Consider the following 22,044-nt stretch of genomic DNA (forward strand, 5'->3'; position numbering starts at 1 on the left):
ATATCTTTGTCTGGCCTATCGTTGTTATAAACTATGGGCTGATGTGCATCTATTAACTGTGGAGTTATAATAAGTTCTGCTGCATCACTCATATAACTTTAGTTGACCTTAATCGAGGTAGCATTAATTTCCCATCGCCTGAAAGCGAAATCACTTAGCAGGAAATACGCTAAATCTGAGAAACATTTTACAGAGCGTTTAGGTTTAATAATTTTCTCATCCTTCGTGACTCCTTGAGGGGGAACAATAATATTTATGTCCTTAATTCTACAACACAGGACCTGAGGAAATTATTATGGAGTGTTTAGGTTGTGATCCTGTTGTCATTTTCTGTTACTGGTACAGAGAGAACTATAATAAAGTCTTCAAGGACTCAGAAATGCTCTATTCTTTTATTTTACAACACGCCACCTGACGGAGTTCTTATAAAGATGATCGTTTTTTCATCCTTGGTCTTTGGGAAGGAGAAAACAATATTATGACATGAAGAAGTCTTAGAAAACTCCATTCTTTCATTTCACAACACAGAACCTGAGGAAATTACAAAGCATTTTGGTTTGATCGTTTCCTCACTGGGATGCTGGTAGAGGGGAAACGATACTATGACCATGTCCTCAGAAAGTCTATTCTTTCACTTTACAACACAGTACCTGAGGATATTACATAGAGTTCTGGACTGATCGCTTCTTCACACTTGGTCATCCTTAGAGGGGAAACCATAACATAATTTCAAGGTCTCAGAAAGGATGTACTCCTTCATACCCTCGTCTTGACACCTGTACCTAACAACCACACCTTCACACGCAACCATTCCGTTCCGTTTCCTTTAACAAAACATAGCGTTAATCTACGCATCACCATGGCAACCATCTATGCCTCCCTCCTCTTTGTACCTTTAATGGGTTACAATCGCTGCTAGAGACGCCTCACCTGTCAAAGTTAACCTTCCACTGAGGCCCTTTGTGGTTATGCTTTATATTATACTGACATACGAGATTAGTGTACGTATTCATCAGCCTCTCTTTCAGAATTTAAATTGTCTAGATTGGCGAAATTCTCCTTACGTGTGATTACTGGTTATTTTACCTCTGCTGTTCGGTATAGTTGCTGATACGAAGAGTAATTTGTTGTGTCTCATACACAAAAAGTGATGCTCGAGTAATGGCACACCATCAGCTGACTGGTAAGTGATTCGATCATAAACAGAAATTAGTCGGAAATCCGGAGTGAGTGGTTCCAAAGTGCTAAGTGGAGTGTTCGAGGACTGTGCCTTTATACTGCACAGATATATCGCTCAGCTATGCGTCATTAGTAATATTCAGAGTAATATTATAACATTTGTGAAAAAGCGCTATTCTTTTTTGTAAGTGGGCGTGTAGAACGAGATTAGAAAGAGGCTGGAGTCTATGAAATTCAGATGTATCGGATATTTCTGTGTCTGTACGTATGTGTATTATGTCTATCTGTTGATCTTTCTATCTGTCTATCTATGCTTCTATCTATCCATGCATTATATATTATATTTGTATTATAGTCTCGTATGCTTTGTAGTGTGTTTCATGACATGGAAAAGCAATGTCACTGCAAAAGCTGTGAATATTATTTTACAGCTACATTTAATAACAAACGAAATATGAATAAGATGCAGATGATTACGTACAATCCTAGCCTAACATTTCGTGAAGGATAATGGGAAATGAAGAGAAGAAGATGTGCAACAAAACAGCAACAAGGAAAATAAAAGATAACACATAACTTGCTTAATATGATGCAGGTAATACACAGACTACCATGAAAGAACAACGAACCACCACGAAGAATAATGGCAAGTGAAGGGAAGCAGTCTAACACAACAACACAGAAAACAAAAAGGTACCATACAAACTGTTCGAATCCCTCCTCCCTCCCTCTCCCGCTGGTGTGCTCCTGGCGGCCATCAATACCCAGACCACGTAACCACTCAACAAATCAAAACTTCGCTCATATGTGGAGAAGTTCCCTACTCCACGACGGACACGCGCCATCTGTCCTCCTGATGGTCGAGCCCCCCCGCCCCCCCTCTCTCTCTCTCCGTGATGCAGCATCCCATCCCGCCCAGCCCCGCCCTTCTTGCCCTTTCCTTCTTTTGTAATTTCGTAACATTCATAATTTTTATATTTCTCTTATTCTCTTTCGTCTTTCTTTTTTTTTCTTAGTTCTCCTTTTTCATCTTCCCGCTTTGCACTTCTCTTTCGTGCTTGCTTTCATAATAATCCAGTATTCTTCCTATTGCGGTATTTTTATCCTCTTTCTCCTTGTTCTCCTGCTTTGTACCTTCCCTCTCCTCTTCCTCTTTCTTTTCCTTTTATTAATGATTTAATATTCTTAATTTTCTGATACTTCTTTTCTAATTCTCGCTTTCCTGTCCTCCTGCTTTGTTCCTTCTTAATCTTCTTCATTTTATCGTTATCTTTATTGTTTCCTTTCCTCTTACCATTTTCCTTTCCTTCTATTTTTATATCCCTTACATTTTCCCCTACGTTGTGTTTCCTTTTTGTCTTCTTCATTTCATAATTGTTTTTTACTCTCCCTTTTCCAGGCTCCTTTCATTATTTCTTACCCTTCCCCCATCCAACCTTTCCGTTCCTACGTCTTCTTCCTCTAATCATTATCTTTTATCCTCCCTTTTTCTGTACTGCCCTTCCCCCTTCTGGTTCTCCTCGCCCTCGGCCTCAATATCACCATGCATACTGATTCCTATCATTCCCTCCTCCGCTTCTCTTTCCGGCCTCAATAACAACGCGCATATTAAATTTTGCACATCTTCCACCACTACCGAGTTGAAGTCTTGTCGTGTCTAGATTTTCACTCGCCTCAAAACTTCCCCATGAGAAACTTTTTTTTTAGTCGTTACTGAGTATTATTTTTCCCTTCTTATGGATTGAAAATAGGCGAGTTAACACGTTACTAGGGTTCAATAAAGTGAAAACAAGTGCAGCCTCTATGGAAAGGGAGCGGGAAAATGTTGCCACACACAAAGGTTGTCTGAGGGTTCCAAGGTAAATGGCAGTGAGCAGAGGGATACATGCTCGTTAGGGACCCCTCTCTCTCTCTCTCTCTCTCTCTCTCTCTCTCTCTCTCTCTCTCTCTCTCTCTCTCTCTCTCTCTCAGACGTGACCGGAAAAAATGGGCTTCTAAACGCAAAATAAAGGAAGTATGTAAGGAGCTTAACGGCAGATAAAAGGGAGGGAGGCACAAAGGGCAAACGAGTCTGTGCCGCGTGGTTCTCTTTAATGAGCTTACTGCACCTCCTTGTGTTTCATGCTGCGTCCGTCCTGATGCTGTCACCGGGCCTCTTTAACTTCTGGAGATAAGGAAGTGACTTTTTTTTCTTCATATTTTTCTATTGGAGTCTCCTTTTACAATGCATTTTTGGAAGTGGCATGCTGAATGAACTTATTTTCCTTTTCTCTCTCTCATTTTTGTATTTTCTGATTCAACTCCTTGGATACGGTACGTTCTATTTTCGTTTGCTCATTTGTATATATTTTTATGATGAATTTCTGAAAGTGACATGCTGAAAGATTTTTTTTTTTTTTGTGCTTTTGGGCAAGACTCCTTGGATATGTCGGTGAAGTACTAAATTTACTTCCTGGATTCTCAATGTATGATATATTCTATGGACGTGGCATACTGAATAAGCTCTTTTTTATATTTTTTTACGTCCTTGGCTAGACTCCGTGACATGATAAAAGAAATGCACGTCTAAGCTCTCAAATGACACGTTGATAGCACGGTGACGGTATGGAATTAGTTATCATATGGATGGGGATGAAGGAAATTACAGAGACCTTAGACGTTACAGTGATAGCAATAAAAACATGTTTATGCCCACAGATGACAGAGTGATACCACGGTGACGGTATGGAGTTAGTTATCGTATGAATAGCAATGAGGGCAATCATCATATGGATGGAGATGAAGGGAATTACAGACTGTAACTGTTACACTGAGAGCAATAAAGGACAAGTGGCGTGGCGACAGCAATGGTGCGTGACGCGGCGGCAGGTGTGGTGAGACGTGGTGTGGGGTTGGCATCACGCCTCCTGGGAGAGGAAACGAGACAGAGAATTCTATTTAATGGTGCTGCGAAAGTTGGTTTAGAGAGGCGGCGGTACAGGCGTCGCTAATGGACCACTGAGCAGAGTGCCTTTGTTACCGATTAGGAAGTGACTGTCGCCGCCACCTGAGGAAGCGAGGCCAAGCGCTTATTGAATCATGTGTTTTAACTCTTGTTATACGGGAAGTCAACGCGAATACTGCAGTGAAGAGAGCTGATGGTTTATGCATCGTAATGAAGAACAAGTGGTCCCGTACTTACTCATATGCGCCTACGCACGCGCGCACCACACACAACACGTTAACAGTGAGAGGAAAATCTGTCTCGTTGAAGTTGAGAAGAGGTAGTTCCGTAGTTGCACACACACATGTAGTTCCGTAGTTGCACACACACAGACAGATACACACACACAGACACACACCTTGACAAAGAGAGGAAAATACTTCTAGTGGAAGTTAATAACAGGTAGTTCCGTAGTTACGCACGCGCACACACTCACAACTGTATACCATAGCGTTCTGTCTGTCTGTCTCATATTCAGGTGGGAAGACTAACACCATCCGATTCAAAATGTTCGATTACTTATACTGGAAAAATTATGATAGTTAAAAAATTCCCGCCATAAAAAATCATAGCCCCCTCCCCAGCCACTTCATTCATACTTCAAGAGGCACCGCGGGCTCGGCTTCCAGATTTCCTCCCAGGCCGCGCTCTCCTGCCTTTAAAACTCTAATGTTTTCTGTGAGTAGTGCAGACTCTTATTTTCCTTCAAGGCAATCTGTGCAGCGTGTGAATTTTACAGACGCCTAAAAGACGACGCAGTCTGTAATTACACTGCACGTGTGAATACTTAGCCCGACGAATTTTGATAACATTTTCATGGAGTACTCTACACATTACAACACACGAGAAATTACTAGCTAACACTCCCTCTAGCTGACTAATATTATCCTAACACTGTCCTAAGTGCACAGTACTCCATGGCATGCCTCGCTGCTTGGGCTACAAACACGTACCCAACAACGTCAACCGCGGCCCGCCTGCCTAAACACCCCGTGGCCTCACACTGACATTGGGTAGAGAAACAACTGTTCTCCCTACTTAAACAAAAACAAAATGAATCTCTAGCTATTCAAACACAATAACTTCCCTCAAACACAGAAGTAATCGATAGAGAAACACGAACAGAGAAACAACTGTACACCCTACTTACCTAATTTACGTAAACAGAATGAACATCTAGCTGTGGCCATGATGAAGCTATACACCATAGCTTTTCTCAGACACAGATACAATAGACATAGGAACATAACATAACCCACAGCCATAGTAACAATACATAAAGAAAGCCGGAGGTAACTTACTGTGGGTTGTCTGCTGTCTGCTGGGCCGTCCCGCTCCTCTTCCTCACAAACAAACCTGAGCCGCCCCTCTCCGCTTCCTCACGAACAAACCCGAACCGCCACTCACCGCTGATATCGAAGGACGTGCACATTTTTGCACTAAAGTCTCGCACACTGACGGAGCAAGGGTCGCGGGTGCAATGTCAGGCCAGCGCAGGGTGAACTGCGCACGCACCCGCCATTACCTGCTGGCGGCGCAGTCACGATCGTCTCTTGAAGCTTTTCTATCGGGTAACTCTGTCGTATATTTTTTATTCTAATCTCCTCTCAGTCTCGTGTACGTACTGATACTGCTTTTATTTATTTTTTTATATAATTAAACATAGCTTTTTTTTCCAAGTATTGTTAAAGCCATTATTGTTGATATCTAAAATGGTTGTATAAGAGGAGTGTGAGAGTAATATTTCCCGCCCGTTGCGCATGAGGGATAATGTATATAAGCGCCAATGCAACGGCTGTGACGGTCGTTCAAGTTTTGAGTTGTATCTTAGAAGGAAATTCTTGTTTTCCTTGGTGGTCAAAGTTGTGACTTCACCGCAGCTAATCATTTGGTCTAACTAGCGAGTTTGGTTGGGTTATACCTTAAATGAAAGCCTTGTTTTCTTTGGTGGTGAAACTTATGACTATCGTAGCTTGCCGTTTTCTCTAGATAGCAATCTTGGTTCATCTCTTCGTCAGTAGTAAGGAGAGTGGTTGTTTTTCTTGAGAGAGAGAGAGAGAGAGAGAGAGAGAGAGAGAGAGAGAGAGAGAGAGAGAGAGAGAGAGAGAGAGAGAGAGAGAGAGAGAGAGTCCATTTTCATCTCTTGTGTCTTCATTTTCTTCTCTCTCAGTGACACCTGACATCCATCCCAGTAGTCGTGTCTCTGTGTCTTTCCAGCTGCTTTCCTTGCTCTATTCTCAGTTCCCTAAATCTCACCTTCACAAGTAATCTGCAAATAAAAAGATACGAAGTAAACTACCATGTGTTTTTGTGCTTCTCTCTCGTGATTGTGTTTGCTTGCGTGTCTCCGCATATCGACTCTTATTTCCAGGAGCTCCCTTCAGACTCATCACCAGCACTTCCCTCCCACCAAAGCCTCCACTGCCGCAGCACTAATTACAAAAAAAAAAGATCCCCACTAACGACTCCACATTCATCAGCAGCTCTCCGCCCACAGCTGTGGCTTTGCACTTGTCCCATACACACACACACACACACACGCACGCACATCTGGCCAAAGGCAACAAACAGGGCAAAAAAAAAAAAAAAAAGAAAAAGAAAAAGAAAAAAAAAACCGCCCACTGAAGGTGCCAGTCCATAAAAAAAAAATTACGCCTTGAAATCTCTCTCATGGAAGAGTTTAAGTCGTCGGCAGAAAGTTCCTAAGTTTACCAGAAAAAAAAAAAAGAAAAATGAAAGTCTGAGGATACTGGTTAACTCTTGCATTAGGGAGTTGGAATGAATGTGGGTAAGAGAAAGAAGAAAGTCTTACAGTTGTACTCCCATAGACTGTTATGAAACCAGGGTGATGTAGGTAAAATAGGGATGATAGATGGAAATAGATAGGTATGCTAGCTTCTTACAACTTCCCTTATGCCTTAATCTGAACTATTGCTAAGACTCAGTTATTCTTTTCCCCTTCTTTTTAAATCGATAAGTAACGCGTAACTGAAGACACTTGATCACGTTAATTTCAATGATCTGTATGTAATCTATCCGTCGAAGTCAGAGGCTCAAAGGTTCGGGGTGAGCGGACAGCCTTTACCAATCACACACTCATAAACCAAGGAGGCGGAGACGAGTACCAGAGTGGACCACATCAAGGGGTAATGCCTCTCACCGTCACCGGTACCCACCGCCGCCACCACTCTACCAATACTGCCTGCCACTTAAACTCCATAGGTTCCATCTCGATTCTTAGCACCCTTACCACCATTACCAGCACCGCAACCATTCCATGCCAGCCACCCAAACCCTTCTCTCCAATTACAGCCATTTAGATTCACGTCCTCTGCCGCTATTAATCATTCTTCTTGATATGGTAGTTGTTTGCCATTATTGAGAGTGGAAAAATTACTTGCATAGACTCACAGCAAACAGATTAGGACGTTAATCTTGTGATGTAAACTTGGTGATTTTTTAAAAGCATTGATGGTAGTGGCTGTACATAATGTTTTTTGCTCTCTTCGTAAATGTCGTGATGATTACGAGGAACTAACAGTGAAGGTGACGAAAGGAATTTTTTGGTTACAAGAAAGGTGAATGGATGACTTTGAATAAGAGGGTGAAGTAGGATAAAATGATCTATTAATGCTGGTGGTGGTGATGGCTGTGGTTGTGGTGGTGGCGGAGAGAGGGTGGAGAGAGGGCAGCAAAGGTTGGAATACAAGTGACGATTCTAGGCGTTCCCAGAATTTGCGGGTAGATGCAGAATATTCTGGTGCGAGTGTATTTTGATGGGAATATATTCTGGGCTTCGTGTGAGGATTGGGGAAGGGAGGAAAGACCCTTAGGCAACTGCAAGGCCGCAGACAACACTCGCCACCACTAATACTCTAAACCCAGGCCTGAAATGTACTATATATGAAGCGACAAGCATGGAAGATTTACTGCGAGTCTTGTATGAGGATGTTCAAAGAATAAAAACAGCATATCTGGAGCCAAAGTACTGAAGCTTTCCAAATTCATCATGTTTATATCATGGACGGTCAAGATTTAAACTTTTATATTGTATAATATTAGAATCTTATATTTGACATTTTTGGCTCTGTACTGCAATACAGGAATAGACACAAATATCAAAGTATGCAGTACGAGTATGCAGGAAAGGGATCAATAATTTAGATGTGTGTGTGTTCGGATGTGTGTACAGGTACTGCTACACAGTTTCAATTCTTTCCTTCACTCCCAGAGGCTTTTGCAGCCATGCTGGTCATAAGTTATTCACAACGAGGGTAAGGTTGCCACTGAAACCCTCTCGAAGTCTATGTAACGTCATGTTTTCTCTCTCTCTCTTTCTCTCTCTCTCTCTCTCTCTCTCTCTCTCTCTCTGGAAAGCTCACTCTTTTCATTCTTGAAAACATCTGGTCATTGCGTCCTAAGAGACTCCGCGAGCTGTGGAAACCATCACAAATCACTGCCAACCTTCATGTGCATTAACGAGTAGGTTCATGTTGCTGCAGAAAAAAATGTACCTGAACAACGTGTGCCAGGTAACGGTCCGGCCTATCCCTCCGACAACCCGGTCTATTTTGATACATCTACTGCACTTCCTGGTTCTCGGTCTAAGAGGAAGTGTTTTTATTGGTGTGCATGTGTTACTGTAATTATGAAAACAAGAATTAGTTTGAAATAAGCATCAACAAGGAGGCAAACTATAAATAAATTTAAATCTGTCTTTCCAGTCCAAGATGCACTATTATTACTGGTGTTATTAAAGAAACGAGTGAAAATAAGGGAATCTGTAAGAAGCCACCAAGGCTACACGTGGCAGTCCCTGTAAATATTTATGAAACTAACATTTACGTATCAAGTCAGCATTGGCTAGGAAGGAAATATACAAATAAACTTAAATTTGCCTGTTCACGGTGACTGTTCTTACTGGTGTGATTATGAAACAAAAAATAACGTATCAAATGAGATCAACAAGGAGGTAAAATGCAAATAAGCTTGAGTCTGTCTGTCCAAGGTAAATTATTCTCACTGGTGTGAAATGATGCGTGACTGTGATTATGAAACCCAACAATTACGTATCAAATAAGCATCGACAAGGTGGTAAAATGCAAATTAGCTTCAGTCCGTCTGTTCAAGGTGAACTGTTCTCATTAGTGTGAACGCGTAACTGTCATTATGAGACCGGCAATGATCAAATAACCATATATAATGATATAATACACGAGCTTACCCTTACTCAATGAAGATGCTTGTGAAAATGAATGGCTGTTACATGGCACACACACACACACACACACACACACACACACACACACACACATTAACAGCCAAATCACTAGTCACACATCGCCCCCTCATCGACAGAGCTGAGCGTATATATTCATACATTAATGATATGCATGAGTTGTTTACTGGCAATGTTATGCTGGCGGAAGTCGTGGTGATTGTTGCTGCTGATAGATACTGTAGTTCACGTCGTGCAATATACGTAGACTGAAGAGTGTTGCGTGTTGTTTTCAGCCTAGAGGCATTAGATGAGTGGGAAGTGCTAGTAATGGGTAAAACTGCAGCGCGATAAAGAACAAGGCAAATTATCTGGCAGCGACTCATGTTCCTAATGTTGCTGGTCTTCAGAGATGCAAGGGAATGAACACTCGAGCAAGATGGAAGGACTTAAGCAGTTTTATCAGGAGGAGTGAAGTGCGTGGAAGGAGAAGGAGGAGGAGGAGGAGGAGGAGGAGGAGGAGAAGGAGGAGGAGAAGAAGGTGGAGGAGAATCTTACCAAGTTACACACTGACTCAAGACGAGGATTCAAGGTATAATGCAATCCTTGAAATTTCAATATGATTTCAGATCCAAATGATTTTTTCTTTTGCCAGGAAAGAGAATTAGAAAAAAAAAAAAACTTACATAAACTATTAATTGAATACAAGCTAATAATTGTTATATAACTATTATACCTGCTTTTAATCGTTAGTTCTGATGATTATGTTAATATATCTACGTATATTATTTTTCATATCACTGTCATTATTATGTAAGCATCTAAATATACATATCCATAAAGTCTATCATATATCACACAAACACCCACAAAAACTCATCACATTTGTCTCCAATATTTTCATTTTCTTTTCCTCCACTTCCAAACGAGAACCAGAATACAGATGACACGGCAAATCTGTCACTGTGGGATGAAACTAAACAAGCCTCACGCCGTCCTACCAGTGTCCGGCGCATGTCCCCTGTGAGTGCGTGGCTTTCGAGCATGCCACTCCTTTCCCCGGTGTAATCTGCATGCCGTGTTGTCAGTAAACCGATAAAACGCAGCTACTGACAAAGACCCGAAGTTACCTGAATCTGGCTGATCATGATACTGTTATTGCATCACTATGTAATCTGCAGACCGAGTTATCGACAAATCAGTAAATAACAACTTGATTGAGACCAGTCATCTAAATCTGGCTGCAAACTACACTAACTTTACAGTAACAAGGTCATTTAGGAACCAGTAGTTAACTAGTCATTCTATTTCTGCATTTGCTGCTTTCTCCCTAGTAGAGTCATGACAGTGTAAATTACTGGTGATTTTTTCTTTATATGTCGTTGGTTTGTATTCTTTCAAGTGCGTAGCTACAGGGTCTATTATGGACGTGTCGACCCCTTGAGATATCCCGCTGACGGAGGAAGGATTTCTGGATATTGATTCTGCTCATTGAAGTTTGTGTGTGTGTGTGTGTGTGTGTGTGTGTGTGTGTGTGTGTGTGTGTGTGTGTGTGTGTTATACTTTCTAAGTATTGTTCGGAAAGTGAGAGGAAAAACGAATGCAACCTTGACAGAAAAAAATAAATAAAAAGGTTAACATCTTACTTAATTCAGTGAAGAAGCAATTATTATTATTATTATTTTTTTTAAATTACATGGATCTTAAATTTATCACACTTCTCTACCTTTACTTGACGGAGATTCTTTAGCCTTCCTTCAGAACTGTCCTTCAGTATCTTGACGGCAAAATTAATCGAATTATAAATCCACAAATCTTTCGTTCTGGTTTCCCCTTTCCTGTCGATCAACACTATTAAAGGTTTCAGGTGCCGTGTCCTATCGTTTTTCTCAAATCAAATTTTAACAAAGCGTGGGACAAGGATGCTATTTTGGCAGTGGATGTTTGAGACCCCGACCTAATTGGCAAACATATGCTTTGGTATCATATGTGGGTAACGAGGGCAATTATAGGAGTAAATTTAGGGTAAACTTAGCTAAAATACAGGCAGTAAGTGTCGTCATGATAGATATCCCGCCCACTCATCCTTTCGTGACGTCGATGTGATGTGCTATGACCTTTAAGTAATCACCCATCCAGCAAGCAGTTCTGTCTTTAGTAACTGAATCTAACTATGTCACTTAAGGGATGGCAAGAAGTTCTAATCTACCTGTACACCCAATATATATAACAATAAAGAACACGTCCCTGATTACAAGCAAAGCGTTTCTGAATGCGTGCCTCAGAGTTGCCAGACTGTTCAGATGATGCTAGAAAGATGAACAAAACAATACTTTCTTGAGTCATATTCTGGTATCTCTTTTGAGTGGCAAGCGTAATAAAAAAGACGCCAAAATTGAGGATTTGAGCGTACGGGGGTGGGAGGGAGGGGTAAAGGTGACGTGTCTTGGAGTAGTGAGGCGCGCACACACACACACTACGGTATCCTTGTCACCCCGACGCGCCGACCCCAACCCCGTCCCGTATCGGTGAAGGTAACAATTTCCTGTCTCTCCCTGTCAGTATTTAGCGTAATTTCCATAATTTTCCAAGTGTTTCCCGGTGTTTTTTAGGCTGGTGTGTAAGAGGAAGAGGAGGACGTAAAGGTGGAGGAAAGAGGATGAGTATGAGAGAGAGGGAAGGGCAGGAGGTATGGAGGAGAGGAGTAAAAAACATTTCGGCGCCACATTATTATTATTATTTTTTATTAATGGAGTTGACATTGTTTTGATTTCTAATTTATTATTAGAAAACTATAACAATTTATAATATATAACAAAATCTGCTCTAGCTGTGTTTTTGTTTCTCGAACAAATAACGTTCTCATTTTATTTATTTTCATTTTTTTTTACTAACACGACTAGGATTGTTTTGGCATTTACTTTAAACTTAAAAAAAATATATATAAATAACATATACAAGTGATAATATCCAGTAAAATCTAGTCTAGGAATTCTAATTTTCAAATTCAAAATAAGTCCGTTGCTAGATAAAAAAAAAATTTTTCTTTATATGACGAGGAATTTGTGTTTTCTTTATTTATCTGGAAAAAAAAGTAGTATTCAGAATATGTAATAGAATCTAGTCTGGCTGTGTTTTCTTTCTCGATATTATCATCTTTTGTGACACTGCTGGTAAAAATTACAGATATTTTTTTCGATTTTTCTTTAATATTACTGAAGCTTGAAATATTTTGATACTCACAGTATAAGTTAAAGTATTTTGCAAGTCAGAATATGTAGTGCATTTCAGTCTGGGCGCCTTCTTTCTTTCTGGCATTTTCAAAATCAAATTAGATGCGTAAATATAAGGGCCGAGACGAACACTTTCCCTGCCTCCATCCCTGTCTGTACCTCAATATTTAACAAGAATTCCGAATGTTTCCAAACGTATACATGAAAGAGTGTCAGAATTAACCACGATAATAGATAAATAACCCCAAAAATGCCCCAAATAAGAGAAGTAAAATAAAGGATGCAGCCCCGTTGAAAGCGCCAGCAGGACCCAGACCGAGACTTTCCCCTCCTCCCTCCCAGTGCCTCTTCATGAATATTTTCCTCCATTTCCAGGGTTTTCCAGGCATTTCCAAGTATTTTTCCAGACTGAAATACTCGTAAGTAGACTGTTGTAGTAGAAAGTGGTAGTAGTATTAGTCATAGTAGCAGTAGTAGGAGGAGGAGGAGGAGAAAAAATGAGGAATGGAAGAGGAGGAGGAAAAAAAGGAGGAATGGAGGTGGAGGAGGGTTGGAGAGTGGTAGTAGTATTAGTATTAGCAGTAATAGGAAGAGGACGAGGAGAAAGAGGAGGAGGAAATGAATGGAGGAATGGAGGGGAAGGAGGGGAGAGAGAAAAAGATTACTGCTTTAAACACTAATTATATAGTTTTGACTCATCTCTGATCGGCGCCACACACCCACCCACACATACACACACACACAAGACAGTGGAGCAGATGTGTTAAGCTTCCCCGGAGTGCAGTGTTATCCAGAATTTTTGTGCCTTTTCTTAATATTTACCGTCAAATTTAGCGCCATAATGTGAGCAGAGTAGCATTTTTAAGCGGGAAAGTCACGCTTTTTTTTTTTTTCAGCGCATCACCAGCTTATGTATAGTAAAATGTCTGTCTTTTTTTCTTTGTCTTGCTTTTCCGTGAACACCCAACGCACTTTAAATGGAACTAGATCTACATGCGTGCTATAAAGGTCAGATTCAGTGAGCAGCGTAAGGAAATGAAATGTTTAAATGTTACGTTTGTTCACCAGATGATTGCATGACTGGTGAATAACTCTCTCTCTCTCTCTCTCTCTCTCTCTCTCTCTCTCTGTGTGTGTGTGTGTGTGTGTGTGTGTGTCACTACTCCAAGACAGATCACGCCCCCACTCGACTTCCCTTTCCAGGGTGCTCCTCCTTGCCCACTCCCTTCCCCTTGCCTGGGTCACCCCCCAACCATCTTACCTCTCCTTCCTCTCCCCTGCCTCTGTGTGTGTGAGTGTGTGTCCAACAGTCGTGGTGAAGTGACACGGGATTTTAAGGGTGTTTTATAGTTCTAGTGACAGATTAACAACATTTCTACATTATTAACAAGAGAAAGACGATGGAGAACCAGGCTAATTATCTCTATGGCCTTTAAAACAATCGTGGTGAGAGAGCAAAGCGTTTCTGAATATGCGCCTCAGAGTTACCAGGCTTTTAAGAGATGCCAACTAGCTCCAAAGATAAGGGAAAAAGATAGAACTGTTGGCTGGATAGGTGAATACTCTTAAGTCATAAGTAAATATCACATCGACGTCACGAAGGGATGAGTGGGCGGGGTATCTATCATGACGACACCTAGTCTCGCTACCAGTGCCGGTAAATTTTAGCTAAGTTTACCTTAGATTTACGCTTATAACTGCCTTTGTTATCCACATATGATACCAAAGCATATTTTTGCCGATTAGGTCGTGGTCTCAAACTCACTGCCAAAATAGCATCCTTGTCAAACGCTTTGTTAGGATTTTATTTGCGAAAAACGCGGAACCTTTAGTAGTTTTAAATGTCTGAATACTACACATCAAGCAATTTATTTGCTGATAACGAGATACACCACCTTCAAGGACGGTTAAATAGATAATACACTGTTTATTTATTTAGAGCCTCACGAAGCGGAGGTGGAGGTTATGCGTGTGTGAAACTGGAAAGTGTGAGCAAAAAGTGTAACTATTGGTTTTCGATGGTATAGGAGAGAGAGAGAGAGAGAGAGAGAGAGAGAGAGAGAGAGAGAGAGAGAGAGAGAGAGAGAGAGAGGTTGCAGGGAAAGGTATGAGAGCAGATGAGTGAATGGAATGGTGTGTGTGTGTGTGTGTGTACACGTAATGTCTGTGCGACAACAGTGTGCACACATACACACTACACCGAAGCACAGAGGACAAACACAAAACACCGCAGGAACAACCACGAAACACGAAAGTGATGTACGAATTTAGTCTGTAATGCGAGCTAGACAAGGGTGGTGGTGGTGGTGGTGGTAGTGGCGGCAGTATCAGTATCAGAGACCATGAGCAGCTGTGACTATTTTGAACTATATTCTGAAACACTTCTGCGCCGCACCTCCCTTACTTTCGAAAGACTCTAGGGTGTTTTTACGATTCCAGTGACAGATTATCAAGATTTCTGCATTGCTAACAGGAGAAACACTCTTGAGAACCAGGCTAATCATCTCCGTGGCCTGGGAAAATAGTCATAGTGAAAGAGCGAAGCGTTTCTCTGAGTACGGGGCTATATGAAGCACAACCACCCACCGCCAGACACTAAAGGAAAAATAAAAGCGAAATATATCTCAGCCGTGCTCTCCCTCCCTCTCCTGTTCCTCCCTCCCTCCACCTCTCCCTTCCCTAGTGTGAGAGCGCAGCCACTCGGATAAAGAGCGTGAAAGGCCGTGACTGACTAACCACACACACACGCACACACAGCTGATGTTTCCGAGTGAAGCACACGTCCAAATCAGTCCAAGGTTACTGAAGCAGGAATTTCAGAGAGTTTTTTTATGAGCGGGTATGAAAGATATATATTTTTTCTTTAACCTTTGTGTGTGAACGGTAAATATTTTCTCTTTTCTTTCATTTTCCTTATCTTTTGATCTTTTTTATTTTGGTTTTATCATTGCAAGGCTGTTATCTTTGGATTACCTGTTGCACTGTGAGTATGAATGATAGGGCTGGTGATTATGATGGAGATGGCGATGATAGTGAAAATGGTCATAATGATGAAAATAATGGCAATAGTGATGAGGAAAACTATTCTCTTGATTTTCTGTTAGTAGTAATTATGGTTCATTATTATCGTCGCTCTTGTTTGGCAGTGTTTCAATTACAATCATTCTCTCTCTCTCTCTCTCTCTCTCTCTCTCTCTCTCTCTCTTCTTCCCATCCTCCTTCCCTTCCTCTCTCTTCCTCCTTCCCTTCCTCTCTCTCCCTCCTTCTCTTCCTCTCTCCCCTTCCTCTCTCTCCCTCCTTCTCCCGCCCTCCTACCCTCCCACACTCCTACCAATTCACTCTCCATCTCCAAACATCACCACTTGCTGTGTATAAACTTGGAGCTAATACGAGTCTTCTGTGCTAACCTGTCCAATATTTCGGGGCCTGAGAGGAGGGATGAGCTGGCCGAAAGTAATTATGTTCATTACTGGCCAATTTCCCGGACTGGCGACCTTAACGAGATGATTAAGCGTTAAGTAGGCGCCGCGCTTGGTGCCAGGGAAGAAATGATGACGCTAATGATATCTGTAGGAAGAAGAAAAATGCACGAGGGTAATGAAGAATTAAAGGTGGATTTATGAGGGGGAGTTTACGTAGTAGGCGTGTGTACTGACAGACATACAGACACACATCTATGCATCTAGTACTATTTATATCTATTTTATCAGTTTATCTGTCTATATATCTATCTGTCTGTCTTTTCATCTGTTTGTCTGTCTTTCCATCTGTCTGTACGTATATCTATCTATCTATCTATCTATCTATCTATTTATCTATCTACTGGTCTCTCTCTCTGCCTGTTTGTGTCTGTCTATCTGTCTGAGCGCCCATTTATCACCAAACCATCGAAACAAACTTGGTAATCTTTAATGTGTTCGCACTGCTTTCAAAACTTAAACTACGTACGGATAACTTCACTAAATAAGCCAAATTTATAAACTATAGCGATCTCAGTGGGAAATACAACTTTTTTTGTCAATATAATGTTTTTTTTATCTCTAAAGGTAAAAAGAAAAAAAATATATAAAAAAGGTAGTTATTGCGTTAATTATTAACAAATTTTCCGTGTAGCACTTTTTTCTTCAGCATAGTGTCTATAGAATGTTAACTTTTGTCTCTGTCTGTTTTTGTGTCTGTCCTTCTCTCTCTCTCTCTCTCTCTCTCTCTCTCTCTCTCTCTCTCTCTCAGTAATAATATCTACGCTTGTAAATCTGTACTCCTCTGCATCAATTAACAAATAAACACATCAACAGAAGTAACTCAATTTACAAACGAGAAATAAAGTGAATGACATTTTAATTTCAACTGTATTCATCGGAAAACTCGAAGCTCGAACACAAAAATTATGTCATTGATTGATGTAATGAAAGCTATTGGTGCCAACTGATGAAATATTTCCCTGATAAATATGGTGGTATTCTTGTAACTAATTAGAGGGGGAGACTTCAAACTTCCACGCGACTCTGCAAGGCACGGATGGATTGCGTGCATTTTTATTTCATTTTATTTATTTATTTTTTCAATGAAACTCGTGTTTAAAAATGAATACCTAAAGAAGAAGAAGAAGAAGGAGAGAGAGAGAGAGAGAGAGAGAGAGAGAGAGAGAGAGAGAGAGAGAGAGAGAGAGAGAGAGAGAGAGAGAGAGAGAGAGAGAGAGAGAGACGAAACAACAAAAAGACAGACATATAGAAAAACATACATATATACGTACATACATACAGAAAGAGACACATAAATACAGACAGAGAAGGAAGGAGGAGGGACAGCCTTAATCTCGCCGCTGAGAACCGGACTTTTGGACTTGAGGATCAACTAATGTCCACTTTTAATGGGCAGCGAGATTGCCTCCTCCATCAGCTTGACGTGACCTCCGCGGCGCCGCCTCCCTCGGGGCGGCGCTGGGTGTCAGTGTCATCGGGATGCCACGCAGTGATTCGCGTGAAGTGGAGGAACAAACAGCCACCGGCGTGCCACTCGACTCAGGTGGAGTCACAGGCACGAACACTTCTGCATATTATTTCACAAGTGTGTTTATGTTATCTATTTTTCAATTTGCTTTCCTCGTAGCTCAGCGCTCTCCGATTACGTAAGCCGGTGAAGTTCATGCAGGTGTTTAGTTTCCGGCCCTTTATCTTCACTAAACTTGCAGTCGCATCGCCTCTCTCCTTCTGGGCATTGTTAATAACTCATTAGCCTTGCTAATGGAAACAAGTAAGACGAGGCGGTGCAAGGCGGGGCGGCGCGGCGCGAGCAGCGAGGCGTGCTGGCACGATGACGCCACATTAATATGGAACACTTCTGAGCCTACCACGCGAAACACGAGACCTAAATAATGACACCAATTATATAATAGTGATAATTATAATAGTAACAATAATCTGACATAAATAAATAAATAAATAAATAAAGAGGTTTAGTTCTGCCATCACAAAGCCTTTACTTCTTTACTTCTTCTGATGTTTCAATGTATTTAATTTCTTCAGTAAACTAATTTCTCAATCCCTATAATCGCCACAATATAAAACGCCTTTATATTCTACACATCTCACTACCTTTCCGTCCATATCTATGGAAAATTATATGGAGCCATTTTTTTCCTGAATGCCACAATTAATATTCAGCAGAGTAGTAAAAAAAATATTGTTACATGCTTCGTGAGTGCACCGACACTTAATTAAATCATCCCAGTGAATGGCAGCGTGCCGCCCCCGGGCACGCAGCTCGACACGTACAAATACTTTATACTGGACAGGGAAAAAACCTGTGCAGTCATCTAACATTTATCTAAGTGAACAATGAATGATTCGATGCAATCTTTACCCGCCCAACCAGGTAGTTTCAGCCAACTCTATTCTTTCTGTTGTGAAGTTTTCCATTCCAGCTTTGAATCTCACTGTCATGGCAAGCACACTGAGGACTCACTCACACAGACACGCTGCTGAGAACACTCCTTGGACTCCAGTTACATTTCACTGGCTGCTGTGTTGAATTACTGTCATTACGGATGAAACAATAAGGAGGGATATAACAAGAGAGAGAGAGAGAGAGAGAGAGAGAGAGAGAGAGAGAGAGAGAGAGAGAGAGAGAGAGAGAGAGAGAGAGAGAGAGAGAGAGTGAGAGAGAGAGAAGCAAAAGATGTTAGATCTTGTAGGACAACTTCAGTAAATTATTCTCCACCACCACCACCACCATCCTCGCCTCCACTACGTAGGAATGCATGCAGCCTCAATCTTTAACCCGAACGCCAGACACAGCAAGTTCATCATAGATTCATGCAGACTTGAGCCCACAAGAACACTCCCGAATTCTCCTCAGCTCTGCATTCTATCTCCCCTCAGTCTCTCGCCTTGCCGAAGCCACTGATATTCCCAGAGGTCTCTTAATAGTTGAACGAGGCCTCTTTAGCTGCCTGTTCGCCCACACTGTAGAACTGAGGTGTTGTTGAGTTTGTAAGCCACGATTTCTCTTCTGTAGTGTTTAATGTTTATTCAATTAGACTAAAAATGATGAGATGTTTTTATTTTATATTAATTTTCATCATGGTAAGGTTATTTTTTCTGTGCTTTGAGCTTTCAACAAGTTGGTTTTTCTCGTTATGTTGATGTCATTTCTGTAATTACCGTGACACTTGCAGCAGAGGATAAGAACTGGGAAAAATGCGTATGAAACAAATAAATACATACCATGTCTGCTTTACAGGCTTGAGGCACTGGAAAAAAAAAAAACATATAACGGAATTCATGTTGCCTCTATGAAACATTGCTTTTGCTCATGGAAATCATGCTAGTAATAAATATATATTTTTCACTCTGTATAAGCAAGTGGGATGATACAGCTGAAAAATAGGCTGGTAAAGTGCAGTTCCCACAAGACACTGTTTGCATGTCATATATAATAATGGTAATGATAAAACCTGTGTTCACGAGCCGCTGTTCCAGCCACCAACCTGCGGGCTTTGTGTGACCAGAACATAGTTATTTTCGTGGTCGACGAATACTTATGGGAATTAAAACTATTTAATGTGATGCTCATAAAAGTTTTACCATTACGAGTACGTATTTATTTTTATTTACTTTATTTTTTTTTTCCGACACGTAGAACGCGGCACCCAAGGACAGCCGCGGCGGCCACAAAGGCTTCAGATCCAGATGGAAAAACTGAAACTCTGAATAAATATGAAAACTGTCCCTGAAAAAAAAAAAAAAAAATTCACCTTTCGTTCATATTCATGTTAGCGGTGATTTTTTTGTGCATGTGAGTGACAGCATGTGTGCGCGCGTGCATGAGTGCGTGCGTGTGTGTGTGCGCGCATTGTGGTAACGATGGCACGTCCAGCAGTGCCCGAACGCGGAGCAGCTTGCCTGGATAATTAATCTAGCGGGCAGAGACGCGGGGCGAAGGGAAGTGATCTTGTTTCCTCTTATAGCGGTGCAGGGAACACACAGGGGCGAGGGGGAAGGCCGAGAACACTTGTTATTTACTTACTTTTTTTTTTCAGAGAGCGAGAACCAAAGGGGAATAAAATTGGGAACACATACAAGGCAACAGTAGCAATGCTCGGAATACAAGAGGACACATTCTGGGTGAGTGGAATAGAATAAATGGAAGTAATATGTCAGTTATGATATCCGCTCGTTTACATTGTTTTCCGCAGCTGATCAAATTAGTCCAATGAGACGCGCTAATTGACGATGATACACCTAGCATATCTGACGGCGGGGCGAAAATAGAAAGAATAAAATGATAGTAGCTGTAACCGAGAGGATATGTAACAATACACAGAAGTAATGTTCGTGAAGGTGTTGCGAGTCAACCATTAATGTAAAATAGACTTGGAAAAATAAGTACATATGTAGCCTGAAGAGGAAGAATGAGTCTGCGTAATGTAACTAAACTTAAGTGTGGCAGTCCTTTGTTAATATTTAGAGCACTGTTCAAAATGCATCTGCAAGAAAAAATAATAGGGGTATATTTTTTTTATTTCCAAGATTACATACCAATTAGTAGCAGTAGAAATGATTATTGGAGGAGCTGTCTGACACTGAAAGGCTTGAAGTGACACAGAATACTGGTTAATTAGTATTGATTCCCGCTGGAGGGTGAACTGTGTTATTACCACGTTTCATAAGAATGCTGAACGCCGAGTTAGTTGAGATGGAACGCTTATGACCTTATATGTGTTTGTGTGTGTGTGTGTGTGTGTATTCTTATGGGAATGTATCTTCACACACACACACACACACACACACACACAGCACTGACATTTAGCTCCTGTCCTCCTCACACAACAAAGCACTGGGGACGTTTTCACCTCGGGGCAGAATTGTTGTTAATACATCTCTCTTCCAACACTTCAAGCATGCTTGTCAGTCGTTTTGTTAACAACAGTTAGACTTTGAGGTATGAAGAACGTGAGGAAATAACACTTAATCTTTCTACTGCTTTAGTCTTCCTGCTGTAACCCTACAAACACTGTAAAAATTGTTCGCATGGAGACACAGGATAGAAAAGTAAGAAAGTAGGTTAGTTTTGTCGTTTTACGTAAAAAAAAAAAAAAAAAAAAAAAAAAAAATATATATATATATATATATATATATATATATATATATATATATATATATATATATATATATATATATATATATATATATATATATATATATATATATATATATATATATATATATATATATATATATATATATATATATATATATATATATATATATATATATATATATATATATACTGTATGAAAAATCAGAACAAAAATATTGTCCAGAAAGTTGAAGGTATTGGAATGGAAACGTTAATAATTTGAAATATCTATAAAAGAATGATAATAAACGAAACTATATGCGTAAATTTGAGCACTTCCATAAACACTTCCATGAAATATTAATAAGAAAAGAAGGTGGATTTGTAGGAATTACAAATATACTAACATTTACTATTCTTGCCACCTGAACACTCTTTCCTTGCATCTTGGTGGATTTTTTACATTTCTATTTTGCGAGGCGAGATGGAAATGAAATTCAGCACAAAAGAAGAATAAAGTTTGCGATTTTTGCAGTATTATTTTTTTTGTTTTGGTGCATGTGTGATGTGTGTGTGTGTGTGTGTGTGTGTGTGTGTGTGTGTGTGTGTGTGTGTGTGTGTGTGTGTGTGTGTGTATTCACGTGTGTGTGCGCGCATAGCCATGTCACATGCTGTAGACGAAAGCGAAACATGTACTAAGTCGTAATTTGCACTTCCTTTTCATGAACCTTCTTCTTTATACATTCCCCGTTCATATCCATCCCCTTTATGGCGACGCGAACAACACACACACACACACACACACACACACACACACACACACACACACACACACACTTTTCTAATCTCCC

The 22,044-nt window shown here is 40.7% G+C and overlaps 1 long non-coding RNA gene across 1 annotated transcript in view; it reads right to left on the bottom strand.

The window, feature by feature from the left end:
* The window catches only part of LOC135106691 (uncharacterized), a 125,085-nt gene extending 119,384 nt beyond the window's left edge, over positions 1–5,701 (bottom strand). The window contains exon 1 of the long non-coding RNA XR_010271409.1: positions 5,464–5,701. This is a non-coding gene — a long non-coding RNA (uncharacterized LOC135106691). The remainder of the gene's footprint in view (positions 1–5,463) is intronic.
* Positions 5,702–22,044: the final 16,343 nt, after the last annotated feature.

Source organism: Scylla paramamosain, chromosome 14 (assembly GCF_035594125.1).
Source record: "Scylla paramamosain isolate STU-SP2022 chromosome 14, ASM3559412v1, whole genome shotgun sequence".
Lineage (NCBI taxonomy): Eukaryota > Metazoa > Arthropoda > Malacostraca > Decapoda > Portunidae > Scylla > Scylla paramamosain.